Genomic DNA, 17,538 nt, shown 5'->3' with positions numbered 1-17,538 from the left:
AGATTCCTTTTGGGAGTTTTAAGCTGCTGCTTTTCAACACAGTTTTTCTTTTTGGATCTGTTTTTCATTTGCACCAATTATACAGTGGCTTGCATGAGTATTCATAACCTTTACACTTTTCCACATTTGTTACATTGCAACCACAAATATAAATCTATTTTATTGGAATTTTATACATGTTTTTGTTTTTTTATTTTTTACCAAGAAAAAGCTGAACAGAGCATAGTACTAAAATATTCAGCCCCACCAGGTCCAGCTTTTGCTGTAATTACACCTGCAAGTCTTTATGGTAGATCTCTACCAGATTTGCACATCTAGTAACTGGAATTTTTCCCAAATTCTTCTTTGTACAATCTCAAGCTTGGTCAAATTTGTTGGAGAGCGTTTGTGAATAGCAGTTTTCATATTGCACCACATATTCTTAATTGGTTTTAGGTCTGGATTTTGACTGGGCTGCTTTAACACATGTATATGTTTTGTTTTTAAGCCATTCTATGTTAGCCAGGGCTTCATGTTTAGGGTCGCTGTCTTTTGCAGACTCCAACAGGTTTTTTCCATGATTACATTGTGTTTGGCTCCACCCTCCATCTAGTTGTTTTATTTTTTAGCCAAAAGGTACAACATTGGTGTCATCTGAATCAAGACACCTTTTTCCCACATGTTTCCTGTGCCCCCAACATGACTTCTGGCAAAATGTGAACAGGACTTCCTTTGGTTCTCTTTTGAAAATGGCTTTCTTTTTGCCACTTCTCCATGCATGCAGTGTGCAACTGTTACCTGTCCTGTGGACAGATTCCCCCACCTGAGCTGTGGGAGTCTGCAGTACCTGTATTCATTAAACCAACCTCTAAGGCATTCACAGAGCAGCTGTATTTGTACAGAGATTAGGTTGCCAAACATGGACTGTACTTAGTAATAAGCAAATGTCATGCAAAGTCTGGTTGCACTCAGAGGGGGGTGATTATTTTACACTTTTCAGTTTTCTCTGCAAAACATGTTTTTAATTAAGTATATTTTCCTTTTTATTTCAAAATTGCATAACAATGCATGTTGGTCTTTCACATAAGAGCCCCAGAAGTTATATTTATGTGTGTGGTTTTAAAATGACAATTTGTGGAAAAGTTCAAGGGGTGTGGATACTTTTACAAGCCACTATACCAAAGTCGTCTCAAAGCTACCCTTTTCTTTTTCAGGACAATCACATATTTTCTTTGTGCCCAGTGTGGAAAGTTTTTCCAATATTCATTCTGATGTGTTCAGACAGGCTGTGTGATGCTAAATCGGAACTGATTTCGGTAAAACCAGCTTTTTTTCTGTCTATGGAGACCAAATAACAAAAATCTAGTATGTTTTCTCTATTTTGTGCAACAGTTTTACAAATAAGAAAATATGACAAGTTCCTATATTTGTGTTTGGATAAAGGTGCTCGTAGGCTGGATGGACACAAGTAGAATAAATGTAACCTAAACATAATATTTTAGCCCATAAGACTAAAGATACTGATAAATCCTCAATGAAGATCTAAGTGAACACTTTAAAAATGTTGATGTTAAGTGTCAGTCAAATGTTTTTCTCCACCATGAACACGTCATGAACACATGAACGATTGAAGCTTTGTGATGATGTGAAACGTGCTGACCAGTATTTATTGCCACACCCTTTGGTCTAACTGGTCCTCTTCGGAGGATTTCGGAAACCCTCTGACTGAAGGCATCCTTAACAAATCCTGAAAACCTGTAGAGGAATCTTATAGGTGATCTTTTGTGGTCTCCTCTGTGTCGGTGTAATTACAACCTGAAACCTTCCATCAGGTAGAATTGCAGCGGCTCTACCAGACTGCCTTCAGGAAAGCCTAAATCACAGACCTCCACCGAAAACACAACACATATTGCTGAATTTGAACATTACAGTACAACAATTCAATTTAAATACAATATGTAGAACGTTATGGAAATTTTAACAATTTCTCACAAGAGGTTAAATATAACCAATTAGGTAACGATTCTGATATCACAAAGATAGATTAACGTCTAGTTTCTTAGAGATGCTTAGGTTTGGAGTTTTTCTTTTTTAAATTCATTTTTAGTTCATTTCAATGCAAGTAATCTGAGGCACAGTGAAGCAAACTGGTTATTTTCACCTTTAGGAATTTTCCTATGAGCCAAAATAAGGCAGTTAAAATCCAGTCTTACTTGTATATCTTTGTTTAGCAGCAGGAAGAGAGTGAGGTTCAGACTGACTAAAGGCAAAACATCTAAAAAAAAAAAGACCGTCCCTCTGTTTAGTAGCAAATCATTTTGGGAGCCTGCGGATCTGAAGAAAGGTTAAAAAAAATTCTTTGATGTTCTTTTCCATGTTTAGATTATTTCTTTGATCTGATATTTGAACAGTCATTATGAGGGGAACCAAATTATAAGAATTAAACAGCAATTCGGCAATTTGACTCATTGGGTTTAAATGTGCATCTCTTTTTAGACTCTACTGGTTAGTGTTTTTGTTCATGTAATGACTTGGTCTTTCGCAGCTTATTAATCATATCAATCTATCCTAAATCTACACAATAGATAATAGATACATATATATATATATATATATATATATATATATATATATATATATATATATATAGAGGACCCGAGCTTGAGGATGACACATACCACCCCACGAGGGGTGAGAAAACAGTTTTTTTATATATATATATATATATATATATATATATATATATATATATATATATATATATATATATATATATATAAAACTGTTTTCTCACCCCTCGTGGGGTGGTATGTGTCATCCTCAAGCTCGGGTCCTCTACCAGAGGCCTGGGAGTTTGAGGGTTCTGCGCAGTATCTTAGCTGTTCCTAGGACTGCGCTCTTCTGGACAGAGACCTCTGATGTTTTACCTGGAATCTGCTGTAGCCACTCTCCCAGTTTGGTGGTCACAGCCCCCAGTGCTCCAATTACCACTGGCACCACTGCTGCTCTTACTTTCCACATCTTTTCTAGCTCCTCTTTCAGCCCTTGGTATTTCTCAAGCTTCTCGTGTTCTTTCTTCTTGATGTTGCTGTCGCTTGGGATTGCCACATCTATCACTACTGCCTTCTTCTGCTGTTTGTCGATCAACACGATGTCTGGTTGGTTAGCCATCACCTGTTTGTCAGTCTGGATCTTGAAGTCCCATAGGATCTTAGCTCCATCTTAGATGGACTAGAGCAGAAACTTGGTACTGATATATATATATATATATATATATATATATATATATATATATATATATATATATATATATATATATATATATATATATATATACACTATATTGCCAAAAGTATTTGCTCACCCATCCAAATTATTGGAATCAGGTGTTCCAATCACTTCCATGGCCACAGGTGTATAAATTCAAGCACCTAGGCATGCAGACTGTTTTTACAAAAATTTGTGAAAGAATGGGTCGCTCTCAGGAGCTCAGTGAATTCCAGCGTGGAACTGTGATAGGATGCCACCTGTGCAACAAATCCAGTCGTGAAATTTCCTCGCTCCTAAATATTCCACAGTCAACTGTCAGCTGTATTATAAGAAAATGGAAGTGTTTGGGAACGACAGCAACTCAGCCACGAAGTGGTAGGCCACGTAAACTGACGGAGCGGGGTCAGCGGATGCTGACGCGCATAGTGCGAAGAGGTCGCCAACTTTCTGCAGAGTCAATCACTACAGACCTCCAAACTTCATGTGGCCTTCAGATTAGCTCAAGAGCAGTGCGCAGAGAGCTTCATGGAATGGGTTTCCATGGTCGAGCAGCTGCATCCAAGCCATACATCACCAAGTGCAATGCAAAGCGTCGGATGCGGTGGTGTAAAGCACGCCGCCACTGGACTCTAGAGCAGTGGAGACGCGTTCTCTGGAGTGACGAATCGCGCTTCTCCATCTGGCAATCTGATGGACGGGTCTGGGTTTGGCGGTTGCCAGGAGAACGGTACTTGTCTGACTGCATTGTGCCAAGTGTAAAGTTTGGTGGAGGGGGGATTATGGTGTGGGGTTGTTTTTCAGGAGCTGGGCTTGGCCCCTTAGTTCCAGTGAAAGGAACTCTGAATGCTTCAGCATACCAAGACATTTTGGACAATTCCATGCTCCCAACTTTGTGGGAACAGTTTGGAGCTGGCCCCTTCCTCTTCCAACATGACTGTGCACCAGTGCACAAAGCAAGGTCCATAAAGACATGGATGACAGAGTCTGGTGTGGATGAACTTGACTGGCCTGCACAGAGTCCTGACCTCAACCCGATAGAACACCTTTGGGATGAATTAGAGCGGAGACTGAGAGCCAGGCCTTCTCGTCCAACATCAGTGTGCGACCTCACAAATGCGCTTCTGGAAGAATGGTCAAAAATTCCCATAAACACACTCCTAAACCTTGTGGACAGCCTTCCCAGAAGAGTTGAAGCTGTTCTAGCTGCAAAGGGTGGACCGACGTCATATTGAACCCTATGGATTAGGAACGGGATGTCACTTAAGCTCATATGTGAGTCAAGGCAGGTGAGCAAATACTTTTGGCAATATAGTGTATATATATATATATATATATATATATATATATATATATATATATATATATATATATATATATATATATATATATATATATATATATATATATATATATATATATATTCTGGATTTAGGAGGAAAATAAACCAAGTGCATGTTGATTAAAGTTGAAGTAATTTTCAACTGGGAAAATGTCAGAAAACCCTGACTATCCTCCATGCCTCACACCCCACACCTATAACATGACTGACTTTACATGACCTATCCATCTGGAAAGCAGTAGGCAAAGCCCGATTTTAAATAGTTTAGAACCAATCAGATGACTACAGCTGATGCAGTGATGTAAAAACGTCTTTTTAATGATAAAATCTCAGAAATCAGCAAATTGTTGACATTTTTAAATATCCAGCACACTTGGAATATTATTAACAGCATCATAAAAACATTTCTTTGTTGTGCCAGGAATCTTGACAACTACGGTTTTACATATGTGCTATAATTAGGAGAAGAGTAAACTCCCTTCTCCTTCACTGTGATTGGTCTGGTTTGATTTAGACCAGAGAATATGAGCCAGTCTGGTAGGCCAATTTAACAACACACTGAATTTTTGGTGCATATTTTTTACTTTTAATAAAGAGTAAATGTTTTTTTGCTGCCCCTCTTAAGGTGAGTCAATTCAATTTCAATTCAATTGAGTTTATTTATATAGCACAACATGACATCTCAATGTACTCTACAGAGACAATACTTAGATTGATTAGGAGAACCAGTTGATTGCATCAAGTCACAACTCACAAAGCAAAGAAGATGAGCTCCAAGTCAATTCCTCTAGTCACAGTAAAGGAAGCAGGAGTACATTGGAAACAGGACAATCTCTACAATCTATGAAGAGAGATGTTAATGGCAGCAGCACAACTGATATTTCAATCCAGGATGGAGTTACTGCTGAACAGGAACAGACCAGATGAAGCTAATATGATGAGAAAAAGCATTCAACCTCTCCATGTTGTACAAAGGCACGCTTAAAAATACAAAGAGCGGGGATCCAGGTGGAAAAAGGGTCCTAGTGTTCTCGCGCACCTCGCTCTTCTAGCTGGTCCAACTTCACAAGTCATTTTCGTTCATACAAACAAAACAAACCGGTAAGGTACCAAACAGGAAATATGCAAAGTGTAAAGGGGATTTAGATTTGACCAATCAGATGCCTACTGTCTGCAACAGTAGCTACGTTTACATGGACACAACTAATCGGATTGAAGGCCTGATCAGATCAAAAATGTTTCATGTAAACATGTCAGACTGAAGATTCTAATCCGTTTCGGTCCGATCGGATCTAAATTTAATTCCGAAAGAGAGAGGTGGTTTTTGCCGATTGCCATTCCGATTGGCGTCCATGTAAACACCCATTCGGATCTTAAGAGTAAAATAATCTTCACTGCGCATGTGTGCGACGTCAGCGTGACGTTTTTCCGCCTTGTCAACAACAGGAAACCACCGGTCGCTCTCGCTCTTGTTGTGAACAACATGGCGGGAGGAGTCTAGGAACGCCGACTTATACACTCAAGTTCATTTAAAGCTGCAGGAAGCAGGAATTTATCCTCCTCCTCTTCCTCTTTTCTCTCTCCACAGCCCACTCGCTCTCCCACGCCGGTTCAATCGCTCATTCTCTACATTTTCTCTCGGACATTTCGCTGCCAAGCGCTTTTTTCCTCCTCTCTCCGTTTTTCTTTCCGCTCGCTCCGAGCGCATCGTTTGTCAGGCCTCCCAAAAACCAGACGCAGACAGGACTGCCATGTTTGGCAGGAAGTTCTGCGCATGCTTAAAAGATTTAATCTGATCCAACGCTTGGTACATGTATACACATGTCATGATCGGATCATTTCATTTAGTGTCCATGTAAACGGAGATTTTGAATTTCCGATCAACCAAGGTTTGGATCGGATCGGGGAAATTTTTGCGCATGTAAACGTAGCTAGTGTCTGCGGTCACCTACAATTTGGGAGAGGTGCAGCTGAGTGTCTGCGGAGGGGATGGGGATGTCTCTGCGTTCACTGCGTCACCTAAGCAGACGACCTAGTTTTGAAGTATAAATCAGCCTTAAGACCTCAGATATAAGTAACACCACCACCACACCATACATACTGTAGTGTGGTCAGTTGGACCAATGTGTTTCACTTCGATGTCCATTTTATTCTTAACCTATGATGATTTAAAATGTAATGTTTACAACCAATGTGTTGCCATTCATCAATATTAATAAATGATTTGTCAAGAGAAAATAAAAACTATATCTATTTTCTACTAGTTTTTCACAAGATTAGGTAGATGGCCTGAAATAATTGCCTTTGATAATGTTTTTTGCTCATTTCTTCAAATCCATTTCTAGAGTCCCAGATGCTAATAAAATTTTAAAATGTTGTGAGGAAGATTAGTTCTTACATAATAATACCTTTGGTGAAGTTTTGTTGAAAAGTATGGGGCATCTTAAAGCAGCTCCAGGGCTCATGCCACACCCATAAGGATAGGCTTCAAGTGTCTTTATCTTCTAATCCTTTATAGATGGCTGGCTGTATATGTAGCAGCTGGTCTTTAGCCCAAAACTGCAGTATCTAAGAGAAAGAAATATAAATTAGGATCATGGCATTTCCTTTCTGGCTTTAGATTTTAGAATACATTTAGTCAGTATTTCTCATTTTCTTAGGAGCAGTCAGGCAGGAAGGAACTGAGGCGTCAGACACAAATGAAATACTGCCGGTCCTATCACTTCAAACTCTTTTACACATTTTATCTGAAATCAAAAATTATCCGTGCTCTTCTTTCAGCAGTGATGTTCATTCATTTAAAAAAAGCTAACTATCTGTCAAGTTTTGGGTCAGAATTCCCCCCAGATGGATTTCTGAGCAAATGAAATATACAAACATGTAGCCTTTTTTTTTTATTTCTCATTAAACTAAACCTAAACACCTTGTTTACGGTGTTTAGTCAAATGATAAACATCTTTCTCAAGTGAAGCAAGCTATGTTTGAGTTTGAAACATTGTGGGTGGTCCACCACTGAAGCACTTTTTGGAGTAGATGTCGTCTATGAAAGACCTAAAAGGAGCCTGAGAGGCTAAAAGCAGGAATTAGGTTAGAACCAAACCCTTTCAGGAGGAAAAACAAAAGATCTACAGGGTAGGTCATGGTAAAAAAAATAAAATAAAAATAACACAAATTCATTTAGGAATTATTTCAAAGCAATAGCTGCACAAGAAGTAAAACATGAGGAAGACACAACTGAGAGTGAATGAGTGTTTGTTCTGCACAAATAAAGAACATGTTAGGACAGGTGAGAAGAAAATGATTTGGTGTCCAAAAAACAAGAATCTAAGAACAAAACAGAAAAAATGAATCATAACACAAAATGTAAAACAAAGGAAATATGCAAAAGCAAACTCTGAAGTAGATGGATGTTAACTGTAGTTTTATTTTGTCAGAATCAGTCAACTATTGATTTTCTTTCTGCTTTTTTGTTAGAAAACTATTGACATTTTGGGATTGTCGTCTCGCTGATAACAGTCAAACTACAGGGTCGTTTTTCACAAAGGCTGAATTCAGAAATTCAAGGATAAATGATAAAGTCAGACTCAACTGCATGAATTCACTAAACCCTGGCTTCATCCGTTCCACAAACAGCAAATCAGGCCGCAGAGGTGTGGCCAGGTGTAAGTGAGTTAAGTGTTCTATAAGAGAACACTAGACCACGCTGATTCAGCAAACTTAGCAGATAGACTAAATACCTAAACAGCCTCTAATACACATTTCTTGACCATTTCTTTCCACTGAAAATGTCCTTATTTAAGGAGTTACCTGTTATCTTTCTCAAACTATTAACCTAAAGGTGCACCTTGGGTCCAGTAAAAATAGGCCCCAACTATTGATGGCATTTTAGTCATGTTTTTAATTATCTTTTTTCCTGCAGTTTTTGGTCAAGTCATTAAAGACCTAATTGCATCTCATAGGTAAGAGTGTCAACCTACAAAGCTAGGTCCTGCTACATGCTCTCTATCTCCATCACACAGGAGCCCACATGTTGATATGTTTAATGGCTTTTGTTGCAAACAACTTTTGCATTTTTTTCATCCATTGCTGACACAATTTAGGCAGGTAAAACTTGCCACTGACCTATTCCACTGAACTACTGACCTATTTTTTCAGAGTAAATAAATAAAATAGAACAAGTTAAGCTTTTTCTGTAATGTCTCATTTTGTTGCAGACTTACAGCCGAGTTAGTAAAAGTCTGAATCTCCACATTTAGAGAACTTCAATACAGAAAGAATTTATTGTCCAGTAACTGAGAGAAAAAAATATTCAAAGCAGGGTCACAAATGACAAGGAGCAAAAACTTTTCATACATATATTATTTGACCAACATCTCTTTGCTGACATTGTGACACACACTGTAACCAAGTATTGTTTGAAATTTAAAACACAGTCTGTGCAGTGGGTAGCACCGCTGCCTTGCAGCAAGGACATTCTGGGTTCCATTCCCGGCCTGGGTACTTCCTGCATGGAGTTTGCATGTTCTCCCAGAGCATGCATGGGTTCTCTCCCGATACTACAGCTTCTTCCCACAGTCCAAAAACATGACTGCATATTCAGCGGCAAAGAAGAGTTGCTGCATTATCTTATTACAGTTTATGGACATATTATGGAAAGGGGCAGCTAAATGCAATAAAGCTGTGATATATCACCGACTGTGCTATAACTGCTGAGTTCCTGGATCGATCATTTTCATCTTAATCGTGTCCGATTGTATAGCAGTCAACTTCTGTCAATCTGCAACAGGATAACTGTAGCTACAGTATAACCTTCCACCATCAGCCTGTGTATGGCTTATTGAATATAATATAAAGTGCTATATAACTACCTTCCATTTACATTTACAAACTAGTCCTTAAAGGACAACTCGCCCCAAAATTGACTTAGTTTAGCTAATAAACAGTATACCATCCATACATCCATTCACTATGGTTTGTCTTAACAGTCATGTCTCTGAAATAGGAAGATGGAGTACCTGGAGAGAACAAATGCCTGCATGGGAGAACATGCAAACTCCATGAAGAACTTAGTACAGATAATTGAAGCCAGAGCCTTCTTGCTGCAAGGCAACAATGCCACAAACTGGGACACCATGCAGTCCCCATAATAGATTGCATACATGGGTGTCATATAGCGCTGTCTACATATATAAGAAATTATTTTGAGAATTTATTTTTATAATTTATTTGGTAGTACTGGTTTTGTCCCTAAAACCTTAAGTTTAGTACCTTTGTCATGTTTAATAAGCATGCAGGTCTATTTTCTAAAAAGGGCATACTCATAATTTAGATTCAAATGGCCAAAAAATGACTTCCACCCCCCAAAAAAAACAGATGTTGACATGGAAAAGTTCTTACTTTTCCTGTGGTTACATATATAGCAAGTTTGGTGCCTATACAGCAAGCAAATGTGAAGTTATAGATTTTAGGAAATGAAGAAAATACAGGCAAACTCCTACTGTGCCATTTTGAAACAGTTTGGCACAAATGCTGAAATTTGGAATTTATTCTTGAAATTTAAAATTTAGAATGCAATTATATATTTGGCTATAAACATACAGTTTCCTGACAAAAATCATAATTAATCATTTATCAACCTTTAGCTATCGGTAGGATATATTCCAGAAACTGACTTTTATTTGGATGAAACATCATTTGTTTAAAAAAGCAAAGGTAGGACAGATTTTATGTGCTTTACTTGGCTGCGCCGATTCAGTGTCTTGGCTTTCATAAGCAATAAATTGTATTTTGGCTATCAGAGCACTTTTTGACATAGTGCTGGAGCTGTGGTTGGTGGATATTAGAATGAAGTAGATAGTCTTTCAGAGGAGTCTTAGATGAAGATCTGGACATATGATAACTGTGTCAGTCTCAGAGTTATGGCTACATCTCAGCTACGTTTATTACTAAGTTTATCACTGTTTTGAAATAGCTGCAGCCCCCTTGAAAGTGGGCGGTGAGGCTTAAGAGGTTAAAGGGTTTAGGGTTTATATTTTGGATCCATTTTGGGGTTTGCTCTACAGTTGGTGTAACATCGCCCAGAAAAACTGAGCCTTCCTGCTTTCAGGTATAAAAATGGATTTTCCCCATACCTTGATAACGAGTGTGTGTGCGTATAAATACAGACCATAGTTTTAACAGTTTACTGTAATCTAAATGTAATCTAACATCTAAAGGATTCTATGGTTGGATGCCTAGCATCATGGAGATGGCATTTCATGACTGTTTTGCAGTCACTAAGAGTGTCATTGTGAAGAGTGTCATTGCCGCAATCAATCCACTGTCAATCACACCCCAGACAATGCCCAGCATCCTTGTGTTTCCTGGTCCACTAGGGAATAGATTTTTTGTGTTATTAAATGGTAGCGGAAGTAAGGCTCTGGAAAAAGAACAGTTGTCCTTTATGAAACACTGCTTCAAAAGTTTCAGACCTTTTCCTGTATCAGAACACCTGATTTTAATTGATTGCTGATTAACAGGCTTTTGCCGAATAACAATAATCTGAATCAACTGTTTTAAAGCACTGAAACATGTAAAAACTGCAGGTCAGGGTTGAAAATGCCAATGTAATTCATTCTGCCTTGTGAAATTCTTCATTACTTCATTCGATTTGATTTTTTACTATGTTTTACTTTTAAATGAATTCATAGTCACCAACTTAAGCTCTGCCTTTATATTATGCCAGGTTAGTATGTATTTTGTCTGATGTATTTTTATTGTGTGCACATGGGATAACTATTCATTTTTCTGATGATAATCATGACAAAATTATATTTTCAAAGATGACATTTTAGATAATAGATCTGTTCTAATCTATGTTCTTTTATCAGGGTCGGGCCTGGTTCCAGATCAGTAAAAAAAAAAAAACGTTTTCATCTTTGGAATGCAAATCACAGCTGGAGTCTCTGTCTGGATCTGAAACACGTCAAAACAAGACAGCTACATGAAGCAGCAATAGAGAGAGAGAGGGAGAGAGAAAGAAGTAGAGAGATTACGTGGCATGTCCTTTCTTTACTTTTTCCCGGCCTTGTGTCGTTTTTTTTTTTTCATCTTAAAATGTATATACAATATGAAACTAATATTCCTATAGGTGTGACTGTCCATCATCATGTCTATCATTCAAAAAATCAGCAGTTGGCACCAGAATGAATATAGTCTCCTGCACCAAGGAAGTAGACACCTGAAATCAGTGCCCCTGGTCCAACACAGCTGGATGAAAAGGTTTAACTGCATTCTTATTATATAGTCTTATACAACAGGAATCCTGCCAATAAGCTAATTACTTTTTAGGTGTGTCAAACATGTGAAGTCAGATCTTGTTTTCCCTTAAGGACTTGAGATTGACAAAAAGGAAGAGACAAGAGCTTTATGTTGATTTTTAACTATTTGAAATGAAATCAGATGGACCTTTACTACTTTAGGTCAGTAATTGGTTACTGAAAATGTTGATTTGTTTAAAGACACAAGTTAACCTACTCTAAGTACCCTATGTCTTCAAATAATTTATTGAAGCCAAGACGATAACGCAGCTCATTGTTTATTAAGCTAATTCATTATATTTTTTCTTTTTTGGAAGCACATCTAGGGATGGTGCAATGACACAAGTACATAGCGTCAGAATCTCTGAACTTTGGACCCAATATTCAAACAGACAGATCAGGGTGATTTCAAACTAGCGTTTATTAAATAAGAAACGTGCGGCTGCTCGTCAGCTAGGGTGAATTCATCGGGTACTCTGGCTCTGAGTTCAATCCAAACGGAAGTTTTCTCTACTGCTTGTGGAGGAAGCTTCCCCCAGAGTTCCGAGTAATGAGCAGAGCTGACGCCAGCCAATGACAAGGGGTAGCAGTATCTGTGAGACAAAATCCAATGTAGTCGTGTGATCGTAGCAGAACCATTTTACCAGACCAGAAGATCAGAGAGCCAAGGAGGTACCAGAGGAGAATCCAAGCTGAGGTCAGAAGACAGGTCAAAGTTCAATAAGCTGGCAGAATCCAGGAATCAGTATAGAAAAGATAAGACTAACAGAGCAAACAGGGGCAAACCATCCATCCATCCATCCATCCATCCATCCATCCATCCATCCATCCATCCATCCATCCATCCATCCATCCATCCATCCATCCATCCATCCATCCATCCATTTTCTAGCACCCTTTTCCCGAGTGGGGTCGCGAGGGGTGCTGGTGCCTATCTCCAGCAGGCATTGGGCAAGAGGCCGGGTACACCCTGGACAGGTCGCCAGTCGATCGCAGCAGGTCAGGATCAGAGAATCAGAATAATACACAATCACTAGAGTTACTCTCACAAACAGCTCAAATAACCTGGCGCTGATGGCAGGCAAACAGGCAGCATCAATAGCAGCAGGAACCAGGGGGATCAGATGAACAGTCATGAACAACTGGGCAAATTAGACTGGTGAATGGAGTAAACAGTTTAGCCAGCCATTAACACCAAGACTTTGACACATTGTTATGACAAGTTACATTATGGAAAATCCAAAGAAATCAACCAAGATTGCCAAACATTGTGTTTTGTTGTTGGTTTGCTTCAGGAGGGACTGGTGCATTTCAAATAAAGAAGATGAGGAACATTATAAGGTAACCCTGCAGCAGCATCTCTTGACATTTAAGAGAACGAGACGCATAATTGCTGGCTTATCATCAGTTTTCTCTTCGCCCTCCTACTGCTGCTCCCTTTTCTCCTTGATGGACATGGCTGCTCTGCTGTGGTGCTCTTGTCAGTCTAGATGTGTAAGAGGATGTAGCAGATTCCCCTTCTTTGCATAAATTGTAAACCTGGTTGCAATAAAGCATAGTTTTTAAAAAGCTATTATGTATTACCATATGAAACTGGAACCTAAAAAGGTATGTGTGATCAAAATAGCCTTCCACACCTGTTTTTTTTTTTTTTTTTTTTTTCGGGGGAATAGGCATGTAAAAGAACTTTGAAAATAAGTAGTCCGTGACTGGAAGCTTGCCAAGTCGTTTGACCTGGTTAGACACGCGTCAGTGAGCTGTTCTCACTGCCACTAAAAGCCGATTATTCCCGGGTTTAAACTGGTTTTCCGGCCAGTGGGAAAGGGCTAACAGTGTCAGAGTTCTGGGGTTTGTGTCTGTGTTGTGTTGCTTAATTTTCAGTTGCCATCAGAAGTCGCTGTGTGGCTGTCATGGACAGAACTTCAGGTCTGTTTTCCTCACACCTGTCATTCATCTTCTCATCATATGGAGTACCGTATATTAGGAGCTGGCTGCCAGTTTTTCATCCCTGAGAGTCTGACCTATGCAGCTACCTGAGCAGTACCCATGGTCCTCCTCAATGCTCAAATGGATTTTTCTCCAATAAGAACCACAACCTTCTGGCTACAAACAGTTCACTGGCTTCATCATGGCTCCATATATCCCCCACCGATCGTGTCGACCTGTCCATTCTCCAACACATCGATTCCTCTGGAAGCATCATTCTGATCACAGCCCAAGGGCTTAACTCACTCCTCCTGGCTTACTCCCTGCAGCATCCATTAACTGCATGGTGGTGCCCCCCCCAGGAAGATTCCAGAAACAGAACTTCTGTTTAATCTCCCTTGAACTAAACAAAGCTGTTGTAGTTTGTCCTTGTCGCCTGTGACTTTTTGCATCTGGGTTAGGCATTTAACTTCCAACATGATATATAGTCTATTATTACTACAGACCTTAGATCATATAAACCTGTCCAAAAGCCACACAGCGTGTTTCTTATCTAGACAAAGACTTCATTGTAATTAGTGTCTTTTCACTTGTAACCTTTTTTTGATAGATGCTCCAAATTATAATGTAGATCACAATGAGTCGTACTGATAATAATGGTATAAACATTTTATTTCTCCATGAGAATGGCATTTTCAATTTAAAATGAAAAATGAACGTAGTTGCCCATCTAGGTGAAAAGCTCTATAGATCAAACAGTGATTTAAAAGTTCAAAAATCCATGAAGCACAATATTAAGGGAGAAAAACTATTTACCCAAGCAAAACTCTATTCTTTTTCTTTTTCTTTGCATGTAATAATGAGAAGTCACACTAACGTCCATTTATACCACAGGTTATGTCGTATAAGACTAACAGAAAACTAATGCGAACAACCCCATAGAGGCAATCAAAACCCTTAATTAAGTTGAAATATGTTACCTGTAATATTTATAGTTACAGAATAAAATAGGAATATTTCCACTTGACAACTCAAACCCTAAATTATATTCTCCAAGCACAGGATGATAAAGTCGCTCCAAACAGTGAGAAAGTCTACAGCTTGGACTCCCAGAGAGACACAAAACCACAGAGTAAACTTTGTGTTTGCTCTTGTCCATCAAAAAGCACATTTCTCTGACTAGCTGTAACCTTCTGGTAATGGGTGAGTTGGTTTTGGCACACAGGGCATGGTGTGACAGCAATAACTGCACCCTGACCCCACTTTTCCCTAAAACACACAGATATATTCAAAAACCATATTATGATATGAGATCACTGGTCATCTGAGGACAATGTGTGCCGAATACAAAACACCACCAGCAGTTCAGGTACAGTACTTTTCCATATTTATTCTCATCTCAACCAGAATGTTTAACGTGTTGCGTTATTAAATGTTTTTTTTTTTTTAGATGATGTGAGAGACACACAAAGTAGCACCTATTTTATTTTATTTTAGATGGAGAACTGCAAACTGTTTTAAATGAAAATCTCCAAACTTCCCTACATGTGTTTTCTATTTCTTTTACTCTAACACCTTAAAAAAATATATCTAGTGTAATTAATCATTTTCTAAGCTTTTGCAATAATAAGTAATTACTAACTGAGCCCAACTGATACTTAGCTATTATAGTGAAGACCTCAGAGGTTTGTTAGACAACATTTGCTGGCAATCACTGTCATGATGTCAAAGTACCAGAGAAGAAAGGCCCAATCTAAAAGATTATGGAGAAATTTGAATATTTTCAAGTACCAATTGAACATCAACTAGGAGAACATTAATTAGCTACAGATTTCAGGAGAAGCTATCAGCAGTTTTTTTTTTTTTTTTTTATTTAAAAACAACAGTCCTTCATAGAAGATTGGCAAAAAAAAAAATAAACCCAAAATATAATTAGTAGAAGAAGCTAAGTTAGTGATAAGGCAATGTGAAATTTTCTTCCTACAAGCAAAGGGCTAAAATGACTTACCTCACCTTCCCTATGGGAAAGAATGGTAATGGCAGCTTCATGCTGGGGGGAGGTTTTCCTTAGCAGTGACAGTGAAATGGTTTGTGGTATCATACAGGACTGTCTTGAATGATAAAATCTTAGAGGCTCTAAAAGATTTCAGACTGTTCCTCAGATTCACCTTCAAGCAGGAAGATGACGCTTAACATAAAGCCAAAGCTATGCTAGAAAGGGTTAGATCAAAGCATTTGTTTGTGTTAGAATCTCCTGGTCAAATTTCACAATGCACAAATTAATTTGCACACTGCGAAATAGATCTAGATATAAGTCAGCATTTCTTAAATTGAATATATTTAGCCTTAATTTAAGTAGCTATTTAGGAAGATTTGCCAATGGAATTAGTATTTTTACTCTTAAAATACGATTGTTAGATAATATGCACTTAAAATGAAACAATGCAATTGTTTTTTTCATACTTTAAATGTAAATTATTTTCTTCCATTGGCAAAGTGTCTCACTTACCTCCTGAAATCAAGAAAAAAAATGCACTTATTCTAAGAAAAAATGACTGATCTAGATTTTGATTTTTTTCCAGTGCAAAGATTTGCGTAAAATGCAAATATAGCACTAAATTAAGAGGGAGTGTTTTTATATTATTCATGAAAGGAAATCTAAACATAACTTCCCACATTCTTATTTATATTTGTAATTAAAGGAATAAAAAAATTATAAGAATCAGTAGAAGAATAATTTTTGCACACTTAACTCCCACTTCTGAAGAAAACTTTAGTATTTTTGAACCTATTACTCAAGATTCATCGGAATTCACCTTTTATTGGTGCCTCCCTAAATTCAGGTATTGAAACTGAAATTGCAGCTATGTCCTAACGTAAATTCAGAAACCATTACATTAGCATTGTATTTGTGTGCGTAGGAGGGTAAGATGAGGAGACCAGTGACATGCTGACAACCTTGTTATCTGTGTTTTTTGTGCAGCACACAATGAAGCACTGTTTTCCTCAGATGTTGGTTCAGACGGAGGCCGTCCAGGGACTCTTTATCCTCTGCCGCCTCTCCAAAGGATTGAACGTTCACCACATTTCCACAAAATCGAAGAAAGCATCAATTATCTTGGATCATCGGTTTGCAGACGTCAGAAGTCAGCAAACCGTTTTGTATTGACTCGCAACAACCGATGGTCTGTTTGGATAATCATGCTTCATTTATCATACAAATTTACAATGTCTGTAGTACGTCATTGGGCTCTTTGAGGAAAACATATCAAAAAACAAATTTCACCTGCAAGTACAATGCAAAGCAGGACCAGCTAAGTAAAATTATATTAAAAAAAAATTTTGTATTTTGTTATGTGCAAAATACATATATGACGCGATATCTAATAGAAAAAACATTAAGCAGCTTAAATTTTCTTAATCTTTTGTGTTTTGAACTCCCAAAAAAACAGAATAAAACTACCTCTGATATTATGAAAAGCAACAATAAGGTAAAACTGGGCCTTTGCTAAGAAAGAGTTGAAAATAATGAGAAAGAAGAAAAAGGGAGGCTCCCTGTCTTTATAATTTGGCCCTAACCTGAAAACATCTGCCTTTGTTGTGTGAAAAAAAGGAAGCTTATTTTCTAACTCTTGGTTACACCCTTAGATTCCTTCCTTTGAGTGGACATACACTGAAATGCTCTATTTTCCAGCAGTGCTGCTCCTTCTTTAGATTTTCATTCAC

This window comes from Cyprinodon tularosa, unplaced genomic scaffold, assembly GCF_016077235.1.
Source record: "Cyprinodon tularosa strain WSP-4 unplaced genomic scaffold, ASM1607723v1 ctg355, whole genome shotgun sequence".
Lineage (NCBI taxonomy): Eukaryota > Metazoa > Chordata > Actinopteri > Cyprinodontiformes > Cyprinodontidae > Cyprinodon > Cyprinodon tularosa.
Note: the sequence above shows the minus strand (reverse complement) of the source record.